This window comes from Macaca thibetana, chromosome 8, assembly GCF_024542745.1.
Source record: "Macaca thibetana thibetana isolate TM-01 chromosome 8, ASM2454274v1, whole genome shotgun sequence".
Taxonomy (NCBI): Eukaryota; Metazoa; Chordata; class Mammalia; order Primates; family Cercopithecidae; genus Macaca; species Macaca thibetana.
Genome location: NC_065585.1, coordinates 33145004 through 33170541, shown reverse-complemented (window position 1 = coordinate 33170541; position 25538 = coordinate 33145004).

Below are 25538 nucleotides of genomic sequence, written 5' to 3'. Positions count from 1 at the left end.
TCTCAGTGAGAGGTAACAACATGCTAGCAGCCCTCACTCTCAGCACCTCCTCAGCCTCCAACCTCTGCGTCCACTCTGGTGGTGCTTGAGGAGCTCTTAAGCCCGCCAGGCCACCGTGGGAGCCCCTCTCTGGGCTGGCTGAGGCCGGAGCCTCCTTATTATGCTTGCTGGGAGGTGTGGAGGGAGAGGCATGGGTGGAACTGTGGCTGCCCGCTGTGCTCATGGGCCAGTGTGAGTTCTGGGGGATGTGGGCTCCACAGGCCCTGCACATGGAGCAGCCAGCCAGCGCCGCCAGCCCAGGGCAGTGAGGGGCTTAGCACCCCGGCCAGCAGCTGCGAGGTTGCGCCAGGTGCCCCAGCAGAGCTGGCCTGCCGGCGCTACACTCAAATTCTTGCCAGGTTTAGCTGCTTCCCGTGGGGCAGGGCTTGGGACCTGCAGTCCACCATGTCTGAGCTCCCCCATGGCGGTGGGCTGCCATGCCTCCTGAGCCTCCCCAAAGGGCACCGCCCCCTGCTCCATGGTGCCTGGTCCCATTCACTGCCCAAGGACTGAGGAGTGCAGGCACCGCAGGACTGGCGCGCAGCTCCACCTGCAGCCCTGGTGCAGGATCCACTGGGTGAAGCCAGCTGGGCTCCTGAATTGGATGGGGACTTGGAGAACTTTTATATCTAGCCAGAGGATCGTATGTGGACCAATCAATGCTAGCACTCTGTGACTCTGTGTCTCAAAGCTCAGGGTTTGTGAAATACACCAATTGGTGTCACTCTGTATCTAGCTAACTCTGCATCTAGCTTACTAGCACTCTGTGACTCTGTGTCTAGCTCAAGGATTGTAAATGCACCAATCAGCACTCTGTCAAAACGGACCAATCAGCTCTCTGTAAAATAGACCAATCAGCTCTCTGTAAAATGGACCAATCGGCAGGATGTGGGTGGGGCCAGATAAGGGAATAAAAGCAGGCTGCCCGAGCCAGTCAGGGGCAACACGCCTGGGTCCCCTTCCACAGTGTGGAAGCTTTGTTCTTTTGCTCTTTGCAATAAATCTTGCTGCTGCTCACTCTTTGGGTCCACACTGCTATTATGAGCTGTAACACTCACGGCGAAGGTCTGCAGCTTCACTCCTGACAGTGAGACCACGAACCCACCAGAAGGAATAAACTTCAGACACATCTGAATGTCTGAAGGAACAAACTCTGGACACACCATCTTTAAGAACTGTAACACTCACCACGAGGTTCTGTAGCTGCATTCTTGAAGTCAGTGAGACCAAGAACCCACCAATTCTGGACATATCAGGATACAAAATCAGTGTGCAAAAATCACAAGAATTTCTATAAACCAGTAATAGCCAAATCATGAGTGAACAGCCATTCACAATCACTACAAAGAGAATAAAATACCCAGGAATCAATCTGACAAGGGATGTGAAGGACCTCTTCAAGGAGAACTACAAACCACTGCTCAAGTGGTTTGTAGACACAAAGAGAGCACACAAACAAATGGAAAAACACTCCATACTCATGGATGGGAAGAATCAATGTCGTGAAAATGGCCATACTGCCCAAAATAATTTATAGATTAAATGCTATCCCCATCTAGCTACCATTGACTTTCTTCACCAAATTAGAAAAAAGTACTTTAAAATTCATATGGAACCAAAAAAGAGCCCATATAGCCAAGACACTCCTAAGCAAAAAGAACAGAGCTGGAAGCATTATGCTACCTGACTTCAAACTATACTACAAGGCTACAGTAACCAAAATAGCATGGTACTGGTACCAAAACAGATATATAGACTATGGAACAGAACAGAGGCCTCAGAAATAACGCCAGACATCTACAACCATCTCATCTTTGACAAACCTGACAAAAATGAGCAATGGGAAAAGATTCCTTATTTAATAAATTGTGTTGGGAAAACTGGCTAGCCATATGCAGAACACTGAAACTGGACCCCTTCCTTACAACTTACACAAAATTTAACTCAAGAGGATTAAAGACTTAAATATAAGCCCTAAAACCATAAAAACCCTCGGAAAAAACCTAGGCAATACCATTCAGGACATAGACATGGACAAAGACTTCATGACCAAAACACCAAAAGGAATGGCAACAAAAGCCAAAATTGACAAATGGGATCTAATTAAACAAAAGGGCTTCTGCACAGCAAAAAGAAACTATAATCAGAGCAAACAGGCAACCTACATAATTGGAGAAAATATTTGCAATCTATCCATCTGACAATGGGCTAATATCCAGAATCTACAAGTAACTTAAACAAATTTACAAGAAAAAAACAACTGCATCGAAAAGTGCGGGAAGGATATGAATAGACATTTCTCAAAAGAAGACATTTATACAGCCAACAAACATGAAAAGAAGCTCATTATCACTGATCATTAGAGAAATGCAAATCAAAACCACAATGAGTTACCATTTTATGCCAGTTAGAATGGTGATCATTTAAAAGTTAGGAAACATAAGATGCTGGAGAGGATGTGGAAAAATAGGAATGCTTTTACACTGTTGGAGGAGTGCAAATGAGTTCAACCATTGTGGAAGATAGTGTGGCAATTCCTCAAGAATCTAGAACCAGAAATAGCATTTGACCCAGCAATCCCATTACTGGGTATATACCCAAAGGATTATAAAGCATTCTACTATAAAAACACATGTACACGTATGTGTATTGCAGCACTATTCACAATAGCAAAGACTTGGAACCAACCCAAATGTCCATCAATGATAGACTGGATAAAGAAAATGTGGCACATATACACCATGGAATACTATGCAGCCATAAAAAGGATGAGTTCATGTCATTTGCAGAGATATGGATGAAGCCGGAAACCATAATTCTCAGCAAACCAACACAGCAAACCAAACAGTAAACCAAACACCGCATGTTCTCACTCATAAGTGGGATTTGAACAATGAGAACACATGGACACAGGGAGGGGAACATCACACACTGGGGCCTGTCGATGGGTATGGGGCTAGGGAAGGGATAGCATTAGTAGAAAAAAAAGTTTTCTTTGACAGACACAGTGGCTCACACCTGTAATCTCAAAACTTGGGGAGACTGAGGAAGGAGGCTCACTTGAGGCAAGGAGCTCAAGACTAGTCTGGGCAACACAGCAAGAATCCATCTCTACAAAATAAATACATAAATAAATTATCCAGGCATGGTGGTCCACACCTGTAGTCCTAGCTACTTGGGAGGATGAAGTGGAAGGATCATTTGAGCCCAGTAGTTTGATGCTGCACTCCAGCCTGTGTAACAGATTAAGACCTTGCCTCAAAAAAAATAAAACTAAAAACTTTCTTAGGTTGTCTATCATCTCTCTGAACATCCTCAAACCTTTAATGGAAATAAATGTCTTTCTTCTGTCATCTTTTTAAATTAGCATTTCTCATGTCTCTGTAAATGTCACTGCTCTTCTGGACATTACAGGCTTTACAATAATTTCACCTACTTTCATAATTTCATTGCTTTATGATGATATCTCCTTAATCTATCTCTCAAATGAACTTACTTCAAATGTGCTTACTGCAAAAACTTAGTGAATGCCTTTATTTAAATAAATAGAAAGATCAGAGGTTGAGTAAAAAATATAGGGAAGAAGAATAGCTGAACTTTATTAATATGTATAACTTTAATATTTAGTCAAACACGTATGACCATATTTGAATATCACAAACTCCTTGATTCAGGAAACATATTATTATATTAAATGTCATGTATGAGGAAACTAAGGCTTAGAGAAATTAAATAATATTCCCAAAGTTCTGTAACCAACAAAGAACAGAGAAAAGAATTAGAACATACATACTATAAAATCTAAGCCCATGTTGTAGCCTCTATGCAACAGTTGTGTCTACAAGTGTCAAACTCAACATGTTCAAATAATTTTTGCCTTCTATTCCTGTACTGTCTCTTCCTGTATGTGTTAATCTTATGACATTTGCATCTACTAAACCATAAAATTTGGCATTATTCCAGAACTACAATGACCAGGCTCTGTCAATTTCCCCATTTTAGCTCTAACTGTTCCCTAACATGTGTTTCAAGCAGCAAAAATATGGAACAGCTTGTATTTCTTCAGTGTTGCCATGGTATTTTATTTCTCTGTGACCTTGCTCATTGTGTGCCCTCTGCTACAATGTACTCCCTCTTTTTTCATTGAACTAATTCCTACCTATCCATCATGACTCAGTTCAAGCATTCCACACTCCATCTATGGTTCCCTGAGACTTTAGCTACCATAACTCCAAAAGCTACTATATACTTGTAGTTAGAATTGTTTAGTTATTACAACAAACATAACAGATGGTCATAAAATATAATTAAGAAAGATGACTTTTTTTCCAAATTTGCCGAGTCTTGCAAACTGTCCTGCCTAAACTTTAGCATTTGAGTAAATGTCCCTCTCGTACTCCCTCAGATTCTTCTAACTTACATAAATATCAGTTGCCTACCCAATTGCAATATCTAGCCTCTTTCTTCTTTTGGGTTAGAAAGACCCCACATCAGTTTTTATGTGCTCAAATTCCAAACATGTACACGTGCAGCTTTTTCTGCTGCAGTTAGGCACTGGGCATGTGACCCAGTCTTAGCCATCAGGACCTGAGAGAAAGTCTGCTAAGAGTGAGAAAGATTACACTCAGTTTAAAAAGAGAGAAGCATAAGGAAGCCCCACTCTCTCAGAATGTTTCCTGAATTCGTTTGCTGGGGCTGCTGTAAAAACATACCACAGATGGGGTGCCCTTAAACAGCAGAAATTTATTTTCCAACATTTCTGGAGGCTGAGAGTCCAAGATCAAGTTTCCAGCAGGCTTGGTTTCCTCTGATGCCTTTCTCATTGGCTTGCAGATGTCTGCCTTCTTGCTGTCTCTTCACAGGGTTGTCCTTCCACAAAGGTGCCCCGATGTCTCCGTGTGCCTAACATTTATCTCCTAGAGGTACACCAGGCAGATTCATTAGGGCCCATCCTAATGACCTGGTTTTAACTTCCACCTTTTTAAAAAGACCTTATCTCCAGTTTCTGAGGTGCTAGGGGTTAGGGCTTCAATATTTCACATTTGATGTGGGGGGTGGTGGCAGTGAAATTCATCCCATAACACTCCCCAAGCTATTTATTGTCTTGGACGTTGCTATGCAATATAATATTTGATAGTGTAAAATGTTCCAGAAGGAAAAGACAAATGAATCCCAGCGAAGTTAACCTAGAGTCCTAATATCACTGACTTGCCATATTATCCAACCCTGGAACTCCCAGGCTTCAATATTTTGAGATTAATAAATGTGCTTACATTTAAAAATAATTTTAGTTTGATACATTGCAACTTTTACCCTAAAACATATAATTGATATACTAATATAGTATTTATGTGATATAATAGCCAATTAATTGATTCCAACTCATCCCTCTGCTACACATCACAGTGCTTAACACTCAGTAAACATTTACTGAACAAACTCTATGCTTCTACTCCCACAGCTATCAAAGAACACACACACTCACAGTCTCGCATCATATTCCTTCCCCTGAACCATGGATCACTCAGGAAAGGTCTTTGATGACTCCTTTTCCTTGTAACCACCAGAAAAATCCCTCTTTTACATTCTTCTGCAACTACCTGTATCTCTAAGACTTTCTGCATTTTGATGCTTTTTTGTTCCCTAATTGTTTGCACCTCCAAGCAGTTATCAGTACATAATGATTTTATATTTTAGGAAATAACACATATCAGTTGTGACTTCATTATTTAAAATATATATGATCCAGCTGATAATTGTTATAACTTTTTTGATATTTTGTTCATTGTACTGTTTGAATTTTAAGACATAATATTCTAGAATCAGTAAGCACCTCTAATGAATTCATCTCTGTTCTGACACAGGTTCAATTCTTCTTCATTCAACTGAATTTTACTTGTTTAATAATATTTTATCAAATGAAATGCTATATTCACTTTAATATTACATTTTATGGGTTTCAAGTCATGGAACTGCATTGACTCTTGAAATATGTAATACACCATAACTTATGACAATAGTCTCTAATTTGAGCCTTCAATGTTTAAAGATTCTCATTTTTTAAATAAGACACACAGAAACATAAGTAGCTTCATGAAATGAATACTAATACTGCTTATCCACTCCTTTATTTAGTTTTATAGGAAAAAGAGCCTTTGAGTTTAACACACACTTCATGGTTCCTCTGATATATTACTTTAGGACCTCAAATTCCCTAAGTATCCATAGATGCTCTGAATTGATGCATATTTCTGGTGAAATTATGTTCTTTGCTATTTCCTCTTGACAGGTTTGGTAATGTTTCTACTCAGTTCTCCATAGCTGAAGAGAAACAGAGCTACAGCCATTGCCAGACAATTTAGATAAACAAAACTGCAAGTAATCCCTACTATTCAAAAACTCCAACTTGCCCATTTTATTAAAAAACAATAGAGAGAAAACAAGAGAGATATTAAGACTGCATGAATAATCAAATAAGGAGCAAGGGGAGTTGCTGGAAAGAAATGAACATCATTATTTTTCTAATTAGTCATTATATTAACCAGGAAATGTGAAAAATCAATGTGTTAAAATAAATAAATTGAGAACACTTACAATAATTTTTTTTTAAAAAGAGTTCTTAAAATGCTCTTCTGATAATAGGTAATTTTGCTCTAAGGTAATGACAGCTATTTCCAAAACACTTATATTCTTTAAGAGTCTCTATAGCAGTATTAGTTTAGATTTTGTATTACAACTTTGTACAAACGGATCTGTTATGTTTATTTATTTATGTTCATATTGCATATTACATATGACTAAGCAGTAGGATCATTGTTTTAATAGCCAAAACAAGTACAATATTATCTTCAAGGTAGAATTTTTCCAACTTAATTCACTGAATTGAGACATAATATGCAGCATGTACTTCATGAAAAAAAAGTATATACTTTTAGTTAGGTTCTAAAGGCTATCCTTGGTTGGCAGATGTACTAAGCAGATGTAAATATACTCATCTGAAAGGTAACAACTTTCACACAATTAATCTTTACACAACTTTACCCTGACCTCCAGTAAAAACAAAGGGGGTTTTGGCTCTAAATGTCAGTAAGTGAGCAAAACTCCCAACACATACACAGAAGCTGGGATTACTGCCAGTGGGAGCCAGAGGATGAGGTATGGTATTGTTGAAAATGAATGCCTCTATAAAGGAGTTTGTGTGGAGAGAGAGACACGGTAATTTTATAAAGCCACTAAGCAGTTGTGAGTATCTCATGTCAACCTTAAGATGGTTAAAAAAGTGAATAATTTGAAGTAAAAATCCATTGAAAAACATGTTTTAAAAAAAATATTTCTCGGGCCAGGCATGGTGGCTCAAGCCTGTAATCCCAGCACTTTGGGAGGCCGAGACGGGTGGATCACGAGGTCAGGAGATCGAGACCATCCTGGCTAACACGGTGAAACCCCGTCTCTACTAAAAACAAACAAACAAACAAACAAAAAACTAGCAGGGCGAGGTGGCGGGCGCCTGTAGTCCCAGCTACTCAGGAGGCTGAGGCAGGAGAATGACGTGAACCCGGGAGGCAGAGCTTGCAGTGAGCTGAGATCATGCCACTGCACTCCAGCCTGGGCGACACAGCAAGACTCCGTCTCAAAAAAAAAAAAAAAAAAATTCTCACTCGTGAAAACGCTGGTCAATGTTTGCCCCTGGAAGTCATTCATTTTTCAGTTTCTGGAGCCAAGAGGATTGTAAAGATACCTATTGACCCCACTTATTTGCTTTGACAAAGTAATTTACAGTATAAAGACAAACAGCAGCCTCATAATATTTTATAAAAGTATAATAAATAAATAATACATAGACATAATTAAAATAAGAGAGATGATTCAGGACTGGAAAGATGACTGGCACAATAACACAGTGGTTATATTTTCCATACTGATGGAGCATTTGTAAAGTGGGGCAAAAATGAAAGGGAGAAAGGAGAAGAAGAAAGTGATTTCTGAACTTCTGTCATTTATTATAGGTTGTAATGAATATATACAGATAAACGAGAAGATATATAATCATAAAATCAAAATAAATAGGTCCTTTTTGGAAGATTTGCTGAATTTTAATCATCTATTTTTGCAACATGCATTATTTTCCTTAAATGGTATGTGTACCCAGCCCCCTGCCACCCTCAAAACATGTTTAGTGAAAGCAACCCAAATATCATGAAATTTGAAAATAGCTGAGTTTGGCCTGTTTTGTTTTTCTGTTTTGATTTTGTTGTTTGTTTTTAAGAGAAGCAGAAAATCTGCCCAGGTTTATTATTAAGAGCCTTTAGGAAATGGTAGAATAATGCTTAAATGTCTGGCAGTTAAGCTATGTTTCTAAATAAAACCTTAGGGTGCAGTTTTTGATCAGACATGTCTCTAAACATCAAGTAGAAGGACTTTGTATACTTTCCCTCAATCATATCATTATACTTAACTCATCAATTTTTCTTTAAAAGTATTGATTCTATAAAAATTCAAATATGCAATTATATTTTTCATATATAAAAATGATTTTTTACATATTTCATTCTAGCTATCATTTCATGTCTTCTTTTCAGCCAAATTTCTGGAAAAGTTACCTGTATACACTGTCACCATTTCTTGTCCTCTCCTCTCTTACTTCCTCTTCTTTCATATCCAATGTCTTTTTTTCTCTAGAATTCAACTCAGACTGCTCCTATTAAAATCAATAGTTATCTCCACTGACTAAAGCTGGATATCAGCTTTCACTCCTCATCTTGTTTGAACTCTCAGCAGTATTTCATAATGTTACTTACTCCTGCTTCACTGAAATTGTATTTCCTGCCTGGCTTCCAAGATGCCATATACTTATTCTCTTCTTAACGCTTTGGCTACTCTGTCTCAGTCTCTTTTGCTGGTCATTTCTCATATTACGAACAAATTAATGTTGGGATTCCCCAGAGCCCAGTCACTTGCCCTATTCTGCTCTTTCTTGACACTCATCTCTTGATGTTCTCATCCAGTTTCCTGACTTCAAATAACATCTTTTATTGACCACTTCCCAATTTTTATTAGCATTCTAGTCTTCTTTTTTTGTTTTTCTTTTTTTCTTTTTCTTTCTTTTTTTTTCTTTGAGATGAAGTCTCACTCTGTTGCCCAGGCTAGAGTGCAGTGGCATGATCTTGGTTCACTGCAACCTCCACCTCCCGGGTTCAAGTGATTCTCCTACCTCAGCCTCCCAAGTAGCTGGGACTACAGGCACGTGCCACCATGCCCGGCTAATTTTTGTACTTTTAGTAGAGAAGGCATTTCACTATGCTGGCCAGGCTGTTCTTGAACTCCTGACCTCATGATCTGCACACCTCAGCCTCCCAAAGTGCGGGGGTTACAGGCTTGAGCCACTGTGCCTAGCTAATCTTCTAGGCTTCTTATCCCAACTCCAGTCTCATATATCTAAATGCTTATCCAATATCTCAGTGTCAATAACAAATGCATTTCAAATGTAATACATCAAAAACAAAACACTTAATCTCCTTCCAAAATATGTTTGTTTTTTTCTCAAGTTTTCCATTTAGTCAATGGCAACACTATCCTCCCATGTGCTTAAACCTCACTCAGTCACTTCTAACATTTTTCTTCCTCATACTCTTTGTCAAATCCATCAGAAAGACTTCATGTTTATACTTATAAAATACATCTGGTATCTCATCATTATTTACCATCTCCAATGCTACCATACTGTACTAAACTACTACCAAATTACTTGCATTCCTGCAATAATGCATGTTCTTCTATCTTTGCATCCCAAAATATGGTTTTCTCATCACAGGAGTCAAAGTGATCCTTTTATATGCTTCAGTTTGAAATTCTCCAGTGGCTATCTCTCTCATTCAGCAAATGTCCAACTTGTACAATTACATGGAAAGCTACAAAATCTGGACCTGTATCCTTTCTAACTTCTCTTAATAACTCCATCACTCACCACATTCTTGTAACACTGGCCTCCCTACATTTTTCTAAATATATAAGTCATGCTTGAGTCCTTTGCACAGCTGTTCTTTCTGCATGCAATGCTCTTCCACCAATGGGCCCTTTCCCCCTCAATTATTTGTCTCCACCACTGCAATGTAAGCTCAATCAGCATAGTGACTTGAAACTTTTTGTTCACTGTTGTATCTTCAGCTTCTGGAAAAATATCTGACACATTGTAGGTAGCCAATACAAATGAATGAATGATGTTGCTGAATTTGAAATACTTTATTTGGAGAAAATATTGTTTAATAAAGGCTAAGTTAAGAAAGGAAAAGAGAGGCATATGTAAGAAATAACTTTGAGAAGTCGAATGGGAAGTTTTCATTTTATGTCATTGCATTCCAATTCCAAGATTGACAGTTATTGTCAGAGTTCTTTTTTACCTGTATAGTGCTATATTCAAATTCTTAGAACATTTTATCCCACACATTGGTAATGTCATACTCTGATTTATTGCATTATTATATTAATAATATTTAGTGGTTAATTGATAAAAATGTGTTTATGTTTACATATATAGTCCTTAACATACTTATCAAGTGTCAAGAATTGCACTGGACATTTCTTATGTACCACTTCAAAATCCTTTCATCCCACACTCATACTCTATTTACAACTGTAGCAACCTGTTCCAGGAAGGTTTTGGATGCAGTGCCCTCAGGAAACTGTGCAGTCATGCGTGTTCACCCTTATAATGTGAGGGTGAGAATACTAAAGGGTCCACCCACTATAAGTAGAAAATTAGAACTTATGGATATGGGCTTTATAACCTTTTCCCGTGGGTGGTCATTTCTTAGATGCATTAATAAGGACTTTTATAATGGACAGGTATAATCAAACATCAGTGACAAATGGCAGCGATGAACTCAAAATGCACTTACATTGGCTGTCTTCCTTGTTTCACATCCTCTGACTTGCTTTTCTGCTTTCTTCATGCAAGAGTCCATGTCAGTCTCTGCCTTAGAGAGAGCACAAGCACATAACTGTATTTAACCACCTTAAAATATTATTATTTTATTCCTTCAAAAACTCTAGTAGGTATTATTACAATCTCTTTAAAAAAAAAAAAAAGAAAATAAGGCTCATCTAATTAACATATCTTACAAAGACAAAAGAGTCAGGACTGAAGTCATTTTCATCTGATTCAAAATCCATGTTTGTTCTGCAGGGTAGAAAGATCTAAACCAGTGAGCTAATAGGATTTTTGAACTCATTTTGAGCTAATAGGATTTTTGAACTCATTTTGTTTTCATTTAAAAAGTACAGGATACAGAGTTGATAATGCACAACAATTAAGATTACAAGTCAATTCATCAGAAATAACTTCAAAAGAAAATATATAATGGGCCCCTAAATAATTATAACGTGCCACAACAAGAATGTGAGGTCTTTCCTGTGTTATTTTGTGAATATGTGATACATACTTTGTTCATTTTATCTGTGTCTGCCTTGCAAAGTGCCTCTGGGAGGTTCATCTTTATGGATTTGATGAACAAGCTCCATTGCCCTCTGGTTACAGTTAGTTTCAGCTGGTGGGAGGCTTTGGCAGTAGAACACAGTAGAACACAGGGTGGGCTAGAGTGTGGACAGGGTATCTATTGCCGAGGTTCTTTCACTGCCTCCAGGAAACATCACAATCTCAATACACAGTTCTCTTTGACTTGTGGAAACCCTTCTAACCCATGCTCATTCAAGTTCACTAGCCCGAGGGTACCATTCCTCTCTGATAGTTCCCTTAACCTCACCCACAACTTTATAATTAGATGCTTTATTAAACTCCTCTAATGACCCCATTTTTGAGTGGGCCATCTGTTTCCTCCTGGGATTCTGGCTCATAAAGGAGACAACAAAAATCATTAAAATATATATTCTTGAGAAAGAAATGGTTGAAAATAATTAGGGACAAATTGTCCAACAGGGAGAGTGGGGGTAGGAATATAGTAATTATTAATGGGAATCGGTAGTCATATATTATAGAAGGGGGAAGGAAATAAATGTATTATTTATGGACCAGAGGGGGTCTCCACAGTATGATTTGAGAAATGCAAAGGTATATAAACTAATTAACTAACAAACTAACTAAATTTCTTTGTTATGTGTATTTGTAAAAAAATGTATAATCCAATTTTCAATGGTGCTGGTCATCAATTGACAGAATGTTCACTATGGTGAGTATCATATTTAACAAAATGTCAACCGTGCCCTGTAGATTATATTGATTATATCCTTGATGTACACTGGTATTGGCATTTACCATAAAAATATTTACTGTGAATTGTGTGGTTTAAAATTTGAAATCATTTTTATATGAAAAGCATTTATCTTACTACATATAGGTTTACATTAAACAGGTTTTATTCTATATAGACTATCCCATAAAATTGGAATTTAAAGTTAAATTTTATGGACATGAAACCATGAAATCTAATCTTAATAAAGAAAATATCAGAAACCGCTTCAGGACTAGAGATTTATATAGCTGTAGAATAGAAGATTAATGGAGTAGAAATTATGAAGTACAGTTTACTGCATTTTCTTCTCCTTTTAGACATGGTGCTTGGCCTCCTATTACCTGGCAATTTTGTAATATCTTTCTTCGCATTTCTTTTCTTATATAACTTTCACTTTGAAAATCATGTTTCAGCTTTATTATTTTTAGTAATAAATAACTCTCCAGATAACTCTCACAACTGGTGCAAGTTTTATGAGCCTTCCCTGATTGTGTTCTCTCCGATTCCTTTTAAATAGAGTCCTTACTCACAGGAAGATAGGACACTTTCGACTTGCATTTTACATAAGCATTTTTTCCTATTAGGTTACTTTAACATGGACCCAACATGTATACACAATCAGACCAATTTTGTAGATCAAACAGCACATCTACAATTCACATTATCCGAACTTTTTAAAGTTTTGTCATTGCCTTGAAGAATTATTCTTTGCCGCTCCTTTTGCCCTATGATTTTTTTATTTTTATACTTTGGAAAAATAACTTACATGTAAAACTTCAAGATATTATAGCTTTAAATATTTCTTTATTAAAATTTATAATACACTTAAGGGAAAATATACAGAATGATTTATTCCAAAATGAATACCCATTTTATTTCCACCATGGACAAGAAATAAAACATTGCCAGTAACCCCCACTTATCTCACTCCAAATAACCCTGATTTCTTCTTTCACTTGCTGTTCCTTCTCTCCTTTCCTTAAATGTTACAGTCACTCTAATTTCTATGCTAATCACTCTTGACTTTTCTTTTAAATTGTACTCTCTAAACCCGTTTTGGTAATCATTGTGGTTTTTATCTGTTTTTATTCTCAGTATGTAACTTTTTTGCCCAATATTATTTTTGTTAGAGTCATGCACAGTGTTGAACGTATTTATTTCCACAGCTGTATGACATTTCAAGTTTGAATATACTCTGTTTATTAGTACATAATGCCAACTTTTTTTCTTCCAAATGGTGGCATAAACATTCACTCTTATTAACAGTGTAGGAAATTTCCCTCTTTGTAATATGGCTCTGGGACTGACTTTGCAAATGAGATAAACTTGTGTATGATTTACTAGATGGAAGTATGGCAGAAACCACTATTTCTGGAAAATTACAGCAGTTCTTCAGATTACCATGTTATACCCTTTTAGCTCTGCAACATCCCAACCCATCCCCTATTTAGGTAAGCCATAATTAATAGCCATATTAGCTTCCTAAATAATTGTATAAAGTCTAATTAACATTGATGCCAAACCCAAATAATGAACTAATATGTTTCATATACTGACAGGGATGGTAGATGCAAAAAAGAAAAGATAACTTATGAGAGATTGAACAAAGAGAAAACACAAGAGCTGGTGGCTGACTAGACATAATGAACTAAAGAAAGAGATTATTACTAATGATTCGGGGCCACGGGTCTTAAGTAGGTGAGAATATGGTGTTATTACAATCACATAGAAAAGTCAGGAGGGAGTATCTGTTGTGAAGTATGACATGTTTAGATTGAACATTTTGAATAATCTTAAGGAATCACAAGAGATCATAAGGAAATAAATAATAGAGACTGAAAATACGGAAGTTGATAGAGATCAGAGATGAAAAAAATAGATTTGTGGATCCCTTTGAAGGCAGTAATGCTTTTCACAGCCATCAGTATCTTATGGTTAAAAGAAATAGTGAAAACTAATCCTTTATATTCAGAATATCTACACACATTTATAAATGCAATATCTTATCTTATAGCTGTTATTATTTTTTGCAATCTTCCTAGTCAGGCAATTTCATAAGTGGTTTGTAGTACTAATGACACTAATATGTATCACATATTTGTGCTATCTCAAATAGCACAGATTCATAGATTGCCACTTTCTTGAAAAGAGAAGATGATGCCATATACATTGCTGGGTTCCTAATGGTATATGTAGTTAAAATTTATCAAATATCTGTTTAGTTAAAGGGTACAATAGATAAATAGATAAGACATAAATAAATAAATGCAGTGATACCATTATTCTGTGTGTAACTGCAAAGACTAGTTCAATTTATATTAGGAATCTATACATATTTTTCCAGTTTTACTTACACCTTATTATGTTAATTAGACTGTTATTGTGATTATTCAATAATCCAAATTTCAATGACTTCGATATGTATCTATTGTAAATCATTAGCGTAAATTATTAACATACTTTCCTTTTCCATTAAGAATTTTTATCTCTGTAAAATCATTAGTGTTTCCCTCTCTGGTGAAGCGTATCTCCTGCCCTACGGAAAAGCACTAAACCTCTTCCAGAAAAATCAGGGAGAATCCGAGATAAATATTCTAATGAAAATAGCAGTACTTCTGAATGCAATTATGATCAAATTTTCTAAGGACCATGGTTTCCCAGTGGAACTAAATTTTAAGTAAATATCTCCCCAATTTATATAGTAATAAAAGCGAATGAAGAGTCCTGGAAGATTGCCTTGCCCTTTAGAGCTTATGGTCAAATAAAAAGTTTCATTTAGGGAATGCGGTCAAGTGAAATGTCCTGAGAATCTAGAGATGAAAGTCTTCAGAGGCTCCTGGTGTGAGACAGAGCAAATATTCTTACACAAAATCAGACTATGTGTGACATTACTTTCTTTTTTTTTTTCTTTCAGAAAAGAAAAGCTCAATATTGCCAGTCAACTCACAACGAGACAGAAGTAAAGGTCAAATCTATCTCTCCATGCTGACTTTAAGGCAATATTTTTATCAGTGATTGGTGGAAGGAAAGGGGAAGTCAGGAAAGTCTTTGGACAAGGGCAATTATGCCTTCATGCTACCTCACGGGGTGTTATGTGTAAATTTAGCAGGATCTGATATGAAACATGCAGTAGAATTTCAGGCTGTGATGTCAGCATGCTCATTCTGCACAGACTCCAGGCAGCCATATTGGTTCCAACTGAATCTGAACCAGTTATTTTACCTCATAAACTAAGGGAGTTTCAGCATTTCAGCAGGTGGTTTCTTTTTTATTTTTAATTTTGTAGTTACACAGCAGGTGTATATATTTATGGGGTACATGAGATGTTTTGATACATGCATGCGATGTGAAATAATCACATCATGGAGCATGGAGTGTCTATCCCCTCAAGCATCTTTAGTTAAAAAAAAATCCAATTACATTCTTTTAGTTATTTTTAAAAGTATGATTAAATTATTATTGACTATAGTCACCCTGCTGTGCTATCAAATCGTAAGTCTTATTCTTGCTTTCTAATTATTTTTTGTACCCATTAACCATCCTTATCTCTCCTCAACCTCACTACCCTTCCAAGGCTCTGGTAACCATCCTTCTACTCTCCATGTTCATGCATTCAATTGTTTTAATTTTTAGACCCCGCAAATAAGTGAGAACATGCACAGTTTGTCTCTGCCTGGTTTATTTCACATAATGACTACCAGTTCCATTAATGCTGTTGCAAATGTCACAATCTCATTATTTTTTATGGCTAAATAGTATTCCATTATGTATATGTACCTTATTTTCTTTATCCACTCTATTGATGGACACTTGGGTTGCTTCCAAATCTTAGCTATTGTAAACAGTGCTGCAATAACCATAGGAGTACAGATAACTCTTCAATATACTGATTCCATTTAATTTTGTTATATACTCAGCAGTAGGATTGCTGGATTATATGATATCTGTATTTTTAGATTTCAAGAAACCTCCAAACTGTCTTCCATAGTGGTTATACCAATTTACATTCCCACCAACAGTGTACAAGTGTTCCCTTTTCTCCATACCTCACTAGCATTCGTTATTGCCTGTCTTTTGGGTTTAAGCCATTTTAACTGGGGTGAGATCTCATTGTAGTTTTATTTGCATTTCACTGGCAATCAATTATGTTGAGCACCTCTTTATATGCCTGTTTGTCATTTGTGTGTCTTCTTTTGAAAAATGTCCATTCAAATATTTTGCTCATTTTTAAACCAGATTATTAGGGGTTTTTTTTCTTTCTTTTTTTTTTTTTTTCTCCATAGAGTTGTTTGAGCTCCTTATATATTCTGGTTATTAATCCCTTGTCAGATGAGTAGTTTGCAAATACTTTCCCCCATTCTGTGGGTTGTCTCCTCATTTTGTTAATTGTATCCTTTGCTGTGCAGAAGCTTTTTAACTTGAGGTGATACCATTTGTCCATTTTTGCTTTGGTTGCCTGTGCTTAAGGGGTACTGCTCAATATTTTTGCCCAGATCAATGTCTTAGAGATTTTCCCCAATATTTCCTTATAGCACTTTCATAGTTTGAGATTATAGGTTTAAGTCTTTAATCCATTTTGATTTGATTTTTGCATATGGTGAAACATAGGAGCCTAGTTTCACTCTTCTGCATATAATTTGTTGTTTTTGTTTTTAATCTGCCATACTGAAAATTTAAAAATTTGTTACTCATTGATGCCTTTAATTCTTTGGGGCATCATTTCAGTTCTTCCTATCCTATGTACATTCCTCAATTATGAATATTAAGAGCAATGACAACTCTAGCTACTTCTTGCTGACTAGTGTTGCAGTTGAGGGTCTAACAAATAATATTTTAAAATATTTAATTATAAACACTTATGTTTCCCAGGTTGTGGTCAGACAGGTGGGTCAGAGAACTCTTTTGTACATTGGGTAATCATTTTATGTGCAGAAAATGTTGATTTAAAGAAAAACTGTGAAGCAAACAGCAGGTATACAGGACTTGACAAAAAGGAAGAGAAACCTCAACACATACAAAATTTTAATTCTTAGCTTAATATTTCAAAAATAAATCATTTTTTCCTGATGGGATCCATGAAAACAAGGGTTTTAATATATTATTTCCAGATTTTTAAGAAGAGACATGTAGGAACCAGAAAATGATTTAGGATTTAATCCAGATAATAGGCAAATAATACAAACTCTAAAACAATAGTCAGAGTTGGAATCTATTAACAGATGTGTTTAAGTTTTCTTTTGAAATACAGTTTTTTTCTCCTCCAATTTCTCATTTTTACCACAGCAAATCACAATAGAAGCAATTTGTGTATAAAATAAGTTGTAGTCTTATTATACCTGGCCTAATTATTTACATAAAGTACAGCAAGGATAGTGCACTATACGCTCTTTAAAAGAAATTGCTTTGCTGGAGATTTTTAATAAGCAATCTTGGACTTTAAATGCTTTCAGGCTAGCTACACCAAAGATCTGTCATGAGATTGTGCCTGTAATACCTATATGAATGAGTGCATTCCTCTCTTTTTGAAGTCCCAAATTATCTTGAGGCTCCCAAGCCTGTCAGAAAGTGCCACTTTTTTCAATTTGTATTTTAAGTTCAGGGATACATGTGTAGGTTTGTTATGTAGGCAAATTGCATGCCACAGGGATTTGGTGTAGAGACTACTTCATCACCCAGCTAATAAGCACAGTACCTGATAGGTAGTTTTTCAATCCGCACTTTCCCCCAACTCTCCAAACTCAAGTAGACCCCAGTGTCTATTGTTATCTCTCTTTGTGTTCACGTGTAATCAATGTTTAGTCCCCACTTAAAAGTGAGAACATGCAGTATATATATTTTTTCTATTCCTGCATTTGTTTGCTAAAGATAATGGCCTCCAGCTCCATCCATGTTCCCACAAAGGATATGATCTCATTCTTTCTTACAGTTGTGTAGAATTCCATGATGCATCTACACCACATTTTCTTTATCCAGTCTACCATTGATGGGTATTTAGGTTGATTTCTTGTCTTTGCTATTGTGAATAGTGCTGCAATGAACATACAAGTGCATGTGTCTTTATGGTAAAACAATTTATATTCCTTTGAGTATATACCCAATAATGGGATTGGTGGGTCAAATGGTAGTTCTGTTTTTAGCTCTCTGAGGAATTGCCAGACTGCTCTCCACAATGGTTGAACTAATTTACACTACCACCAACAGTGTTAAAGTGTCCTTTTATCAGCAAATTTGCCAGCATCTGTTATTTTTGGGCAAATAATAGCCATTCTGACTAGTGTGAGATGGTATATCATTGTTGTCTTAATTTATGTTTCTCTATTGATTAGTGATGTTGAACATTTCTTTCAGGTACTTGTTGGCTGCATGTATGTCTTTTGAAAAGTGTCTATTCATGTACTTTGCTCACTTTTTAATGTGGAGGTTTTTTGCTTATTGATTTAAGTTCTTAATAGAATCTATATATTAAACTGTTGTTGGCTGCAAGTATTTTCTCATGTTGTGTAAGTTGTCTGTACTCTGTTGACAGTTTATTTTTCTGTGCAGAAGCTCTTTAGTTAATTAGGTTGTATTTGTTAATTTTAGTTTTTGTTGTAATTGTTAATTTTTTTGACAGGGAGTCTCACTCTGTCGCCCAGGCTGGTGTGCAGTGGTGCAATCTCGGCTCACTGCAACCTCTGCCTCCCAGGTTCAAGTGATTCTCCTGCCTCAGCCTCCTGAGTAGCTGGGAATACAGGCATTCACCACTATGCCCGGGTAATTTTTGTATTTTTAGTAGAGACGGGGTTTCACCATTTTGGTCAGGCTGGTTTCAAACTCTTGACCTCGTGATCCACCTGCCTTGGCCTCCCAAAGTGCTGGGATAAAAGGCATGAGCCACTGCACCCGGCCTGTAATGGGTTTTGATGACTTTGTCATGAAATCTTTGCCAGGAACTATGTCCAGAATGTTATTTAGTGGGTTATCTTCCAGGATTTTCATAGTGTTAAGTTTTACATTTAAGTCTGTAGTCCATCTGGAGTTGACTTTTGTATATGGTATAAGGAAGGGGCCCAGTTTCAATCTTCCGCATATGACTAGCCGGTTATCTCAGAACCATTCATTAAAAAAGGAGTCCCATTGCAGAAACTTTGTACAGAAACTGTGTAGAGAAGGTAGCAGGTCAATCACTTTAAAGGGCTTTTTATCAGCTCTATAAAGTCAACCAATTCCTCAAAAAGATCTAGTCATATCTGAAAATATGCCATTCCAAAGTCTTGGTAAAACAATCAGTGTCTCCACTTGAGTCATGTTAAAAAGAAAACAGACTCTTATTGAATGTATGCAAATAATGACATTGTCATAAATAAAGAATATTCACAAATAGCCTCCAAATTCTGGAGGAACTGATAGAGAGTAGGATAAATATTTCAACTTTTTGTTCACAAAATAATATTTTATCTAATTTGTTTCAAGTTAGAAATGGCTCAAAAGAAAAGAGGGTCTTTTTGACTCTGGAAAACAAAACATAAGGAGAATCAGCAATGTTTCAAACAAAAACATCACTGAAATTTTTTTTAATCCTCTATTAGTTCAGAACCATGTAACCAACTCCTGTTCTACTCGATGTTGCATAAGTAATGTTCATGCAGCTTTTTAATTAGAGTCCTGGAAGTTCTTTCCTAGTCCAATGGTATGATCTCCAAAGTCATCAGAAACCTGTACTTGTATTTGTCAGTTTCCATAAAAAGTAATTTGGATTACACTTTATTGGAAATGATTCTAGAGAAGGATTTAAAACAATAACTGGGGATGACAAATCTTTATTAGCTAGAGTTCTGGAACCCTGCGGGGTCCAGAACTTTATTCCTTCTGTTATTTATTTATTTATTGCTATCTCCTCCATCACACTGGATTCCATCAAATAGTGCTCAGCACTATTTTTTTCATAATTTATAATCAGTCTCGCTGTAAACCGTTTGAATTCTCAAATCATTGTCACATTCTGGGGTCAACTCACATTACCATCAAAACAGTGAAAACTTTCCTTTTTATAGTGCATTATAATTCACAAATTCTTAACAGTGAAGGCTGAATGTGGTGGCTCAAGACTATAATCCTAGCACTTCAGGAGGCCTAAGTGGCAGATCATTTGAGCCCAGAAGTTTGACACCAGGCCTGGGCAACATGGCAAAACTCCATCTCTACAAAAAATACAAAAAATTAGATGGGTGTGGTGGTGCACACCTGTGGTCCCAGCTACTTGGGAAGCTGAGGCGGGAGGATCACTTGAACCTGGAAAGTTGACGCTGCAGTGAGCTACAATCATGCCACTGCACTCCAACCTGAGCAACAGAGACAGACTCTGTCTCAAAAAAAAGTTATATTTTAATTTTAAAAACAACTTTATGTGACAAATATTATTGTCAGGCTTTGAAATGTAGAAAATTGAAGAAGACAAAAATAATAGACAGCAATTTATAGAATGAGAACTCCATTGCAGGATTGTTTTTCTCTCACTCATGTCTGGTATATATATATCTGCCTTTCTTTGTTCTTTAGAAATTTTTTTTTTCTGTTCTTTAGTTCAATGACAGAACACAGCCATGATCAGTCTCCTAATTCTCACTTTCATGACAGGTTTCTACTTACTGATCCAATACTTTTTTTTTTCCCCAAAATCATGTATACTACAATCACAATTTATAGATGATTATTATGCCTCACGGAGTAAAAACTACATTTCCTAGCTTCCTATTTTTTGTAAGTAGTAGCCAAACAAATATAAGTAAAAGTCCTTCAGGAATAAGTCATAAGCATTTGAGATTTTACTTCATTTCTCCTTCCAACTAAGTGAAAGGCAGAAATGATGGCTGGAGCACTAGCAGCCACCTTGAAGTATGCCATCAACAAGAAAGTGGAAATCAGCGCTAAGGATAGCAGAGTAGAAAGACAGAAGGAACTCAGTTCCCTGATTACTATGGAATCACAAAACCAACGGTAGAATACATAACTCTAGACTTCTTCAAAATGTGAGGTGACTATAAGCTTCAACTCACTCACCTAAGCCCCCATAGTTGAGTTTATTTTATTAACAGTCAACCTTAACACTAATTTACACAGCATGCTATATTCAAATGCTCAAAGATTGATCAATCTTTCAAGTTCTACACCCCATAAACAACTGGTTGACAGAACTTTGACGAGTTTGCTGCCATTTTACCAGTCAACTTTGTATAAAAGGGTACAATTATATTTTACAAAAGTATTCTTTTCATGATAATCATATAGATGGAGATGGCAATAATTCTCAGAAAATTTGGGGAACAAGCAGCCAAAAAAAAGATGACCAAGCCAGCTTTTCCAAAATTTCCCCTTCCTGTGAGAGACTTTTCATCCCTTCAGTATCTTCAACTCCGTCTTTAGAAGCCAATTGTGTTTAATATAAATAAATGACAATTGTGGGTGAAATATTAGATACCTTTAAACCATAAAATGTATTATTGGTGGCCCAAATCAAGATACTGAGAATTAAATTGTAACTGTTGTCTGATCTTTTCTGTGTCCAGCGTAAAATGAGGAATAGTACATTGTTTTAATTCTTCTAATAAATATGCCATGTTGGATTTAAAGCCTGTATGTAACATGAATAATAAATATGTTATTGAGAAATGACCAGAACTTGATATTATAGTCTAGGCAGAAACATGTGACCCATTAACTTTTCTTTATAAGTTTATACAATTGTCTTGACAAAGCACCTATTTCTGAATGCAATATAGCTTGTTAATAAAACTTTTACAACCATTGTTTTGTCATAAAAATCAAATAAAATGGATATTTACTTAGCAGATGGTGCAATCATAACATTTCATTGGTTTGTATTATACCAAAGTTGCTTAATTTAAATTGAAAACTTTTTTTATCACTTTGTGAATAACAACATATATTTAGGAGTGAAATTTAAGAATATTCAGTCAAAATAAAAGAGCAAGCTAACCTAAAAATACTCAGGATAGTTTTTAGGTTCTACATATAACAATTCCCTCAAAAGACTGAATATTAAGATAGGAAGAGTAAGATTAAAATTACTTCTTCCCAGTCTTTCTTTTTTTTTCTTTTGTGAAAACATGGGATCTATCTCCACAAAGTAAAAGAGGTTAGAAAATTGAGGTTAGAAAATATGCAAATTGCTCATGTTAAGGAAATTTTAAAAATCTTATTAACTTCTTAGGATATAAGATGACAGGCAGTTTGATATACAGATAAATTCTCAGGGTGAATGTAGAAAAACAATTGCTAGTACATTTCTTTATTAAGTAGCTATGACTTTGGGCAAGCAACTCAGTCTTAGTACATGTCAGTTTTTTCATGCAAAATAAGAGTTACTTTGACCTCAAATTAATTGTGTGAAAATAAAAATTTTCTAACAGGCAATGCATCAACAAATTTTTGAAGTTCCCAAGAGTGGAGATAGTCTAACACACAGAAATTAACCATGATTTGTTATGCTTAGAAAAGTGAAATATTTCAAATATTTTGCCTACAATTCAGACGATTTCACACAAAGAAACAGGCTGGATTTATGTTGCTACAGTTTGAGGAATCTTTTTAAATTTATATTACCCTACCCAATGGATACATAGTATGGCTACTACAAAGTTTCTCTTTGTCTTTTGTTTTGTTTTTTTAATTTACTAACCTTGAGTAGAACATGCTGTATGAAACTCAAAAATTATAAGAAAAATTTTACTGTAATTATAAGAAATCTTTCACTGTAAAAGAAAGCAAATAGTTTCTTATTTTATAATTATAGTTTTAGTTTTCTTCTATATTTTCAGGTATTTAAAAGAAATTCCTAAAAACTTTGAGATGTAGAAGACTGGGAATAATACTAATACATAATCTCAATATAGCATGGTGTTATAGAAAATATGCAATATAATCTACAGTATAAAATTTAGGAAGAAATTAAATTAAACACCTAATTTAGAATGACAGTTGAAACATACCATTTTAAAGGTACCTGATTCTTCCCATCAAATAAACACAGGAAATATGTATGTTTATTATATATGTGTATGTACACACACACACACGCATGTGTATGTGTATGTATATATATATGCATATATATACACACACACACACACATCTCCTTTACTTCTTGGGTCACCAATTTACCTGGTTTGTTTTCAACTTTCACTGTTTAGTACTAAAATTCTCATGTCTGGAAACATTTTTAGTCCCAGAGTAATTATATAGTTTGCCTGGGGATGTCATGATTTTAAAACTAAAAGTCCTATTTTCTGAGAAAACCTTCAGTCTCAGTCACGCCAGGACATTTGGTCACACTACTTAGTTCATTGGTGAAGGTGCACTACAGCTGAAGGAAGGGAAGAGAAAATTCAGTGGAGGAGCAATGTAAATATATGCAAGGCCCAGACCTACTGCTGGGCATGAGGCAGGATAACTGAGAGGGTCCCAACTGGAAGATTCAAGGACAGACATTATGCATGCTCAAAACTGAAGATTATTCATAAAGACAGAGATAACATCCTACTCTCACTCACACACCACTAGACTAACAAAAGTGCAAATAATAACTTTAAAAAATACATATTTCTGAACAAGAGGCAAGAGCAGAGTGAAAAAATTCCAGTGGTACAGGAAAAGGGGTAGACTAAACATTTGTAAAAACCCAGATCTCAATCTAAACACAGGTGAGACTAAAATTTTGTGGCCTATAGTACAGAAGGAGTACGCATAGAAAAGCCAAATTGCAAACACAGCTCAATTCCTGAATGGATTGACTCAACTCCCCAAAATGAAATTCAGAATAAAGGAAAAGCACGTTAACTTTCAAGTATACAAATTGTCTTCCTCCACAAGATGTCTGGGTTTCAATTAAAAAATTATAAGGCATATAAACAAGTAATATTAAAAAAAAACCTCATTATCAAGAGACAAAGTAATTGTAAAAGTATTACAAAGTAATTGTAAAAGTATTACAAAATAATAAACAGAAGCAAATCCAAACATGACACGTATTTTGGCACTCTCAAACAGAAAACTTAAACCAACTATGATCAATGATTAAATCTTCCGTAGAAAAACAGGACAGCGTCCATTACTGAAAGGGTAATTTCAACAGAGAGATGGAGAGTATAAGAATGGATTAAATAGAAAATGATAGGGATAAAAATAAACAAACAGTAACAAGTATGAATATCTTTGCCTTTGGTGGCTCATCAGTGGATTTGAAACATGTAGGCAAAATTAGAGAATTTAGAGACAGTTCCATAGAAATTCTCTAAACTAACACACACAGTGTACCGAAAGAAAAGTGAAAAAAGAAAAATGCAGTAGCCAAGAGATTGAGAAAGCATCAGATGATTTAATTTTGGGGTACCTGGAATTCCTGAAAGAAAAGATAGAGAAAACAAGAGAAATAAAACATTTACAGAACTAAGAATTTTCCAAAATTAATGACAGATACAAAGGAAGCATACCAGGTTCCCTTTCCACTCCCCCGGCCCCCTACATGTACATATCATATTCAAACTGCTAAAATCAAAAATGAAAATAGTATCTTCAAGGCAGTCAGAGACAAAAGACATTATAGAGGAACAAACTAAGAATTACATAGCAAGGCCAGGTGCAGTGGCTCATGCCTGTAATTTCGGCACTTGGGATGTCATGGCAGGCAGATCACTTGAAGCCAGCAGTTCTAGAACAGCCTGAGCAACATGGCTAAACCCTGTCTCTACTAAAAATACAAAAATTAACCGGCCATGGTGGTGCAGGCTTGTAATTTCAGCTACTCAGGAGGCTAAGTCACAAGAATTGCTTGAACCAGAGAGGCAGAGGTTGCGGTGAGCTGAGATCGTGCCACTGCACTGCAGCCAGTGGGACACAGCAAGGCTCTGTCTCATAGGAAAAAAAAAAAAAAAAACTTAGCATAGCAGATTTCTGTTGGGAAACTGTAAAAGCTAGAAAACAATGAGAAAACAAAAGAAAGTCAACCAAGAATTGTATAATCAACATAAAGATTGTTCATAGAGGAGAGCAAAATGATAAATTTTTCAGCAAAAAATAAGAGTGATCTAAAATTTATTACCAGCAGATCTGCTCTGAAAGAACTTTTTAAAAAAATGTTTGCAGAGAAGGAAAAAGATACAAGACAAAAGCCTGTACTCATACAAAAAAAAAAAACTTAAAATTGCTGCAAATCAAATAAATAAACGTAAATAAAAAATTAAATTTGTTTTGTTTTAA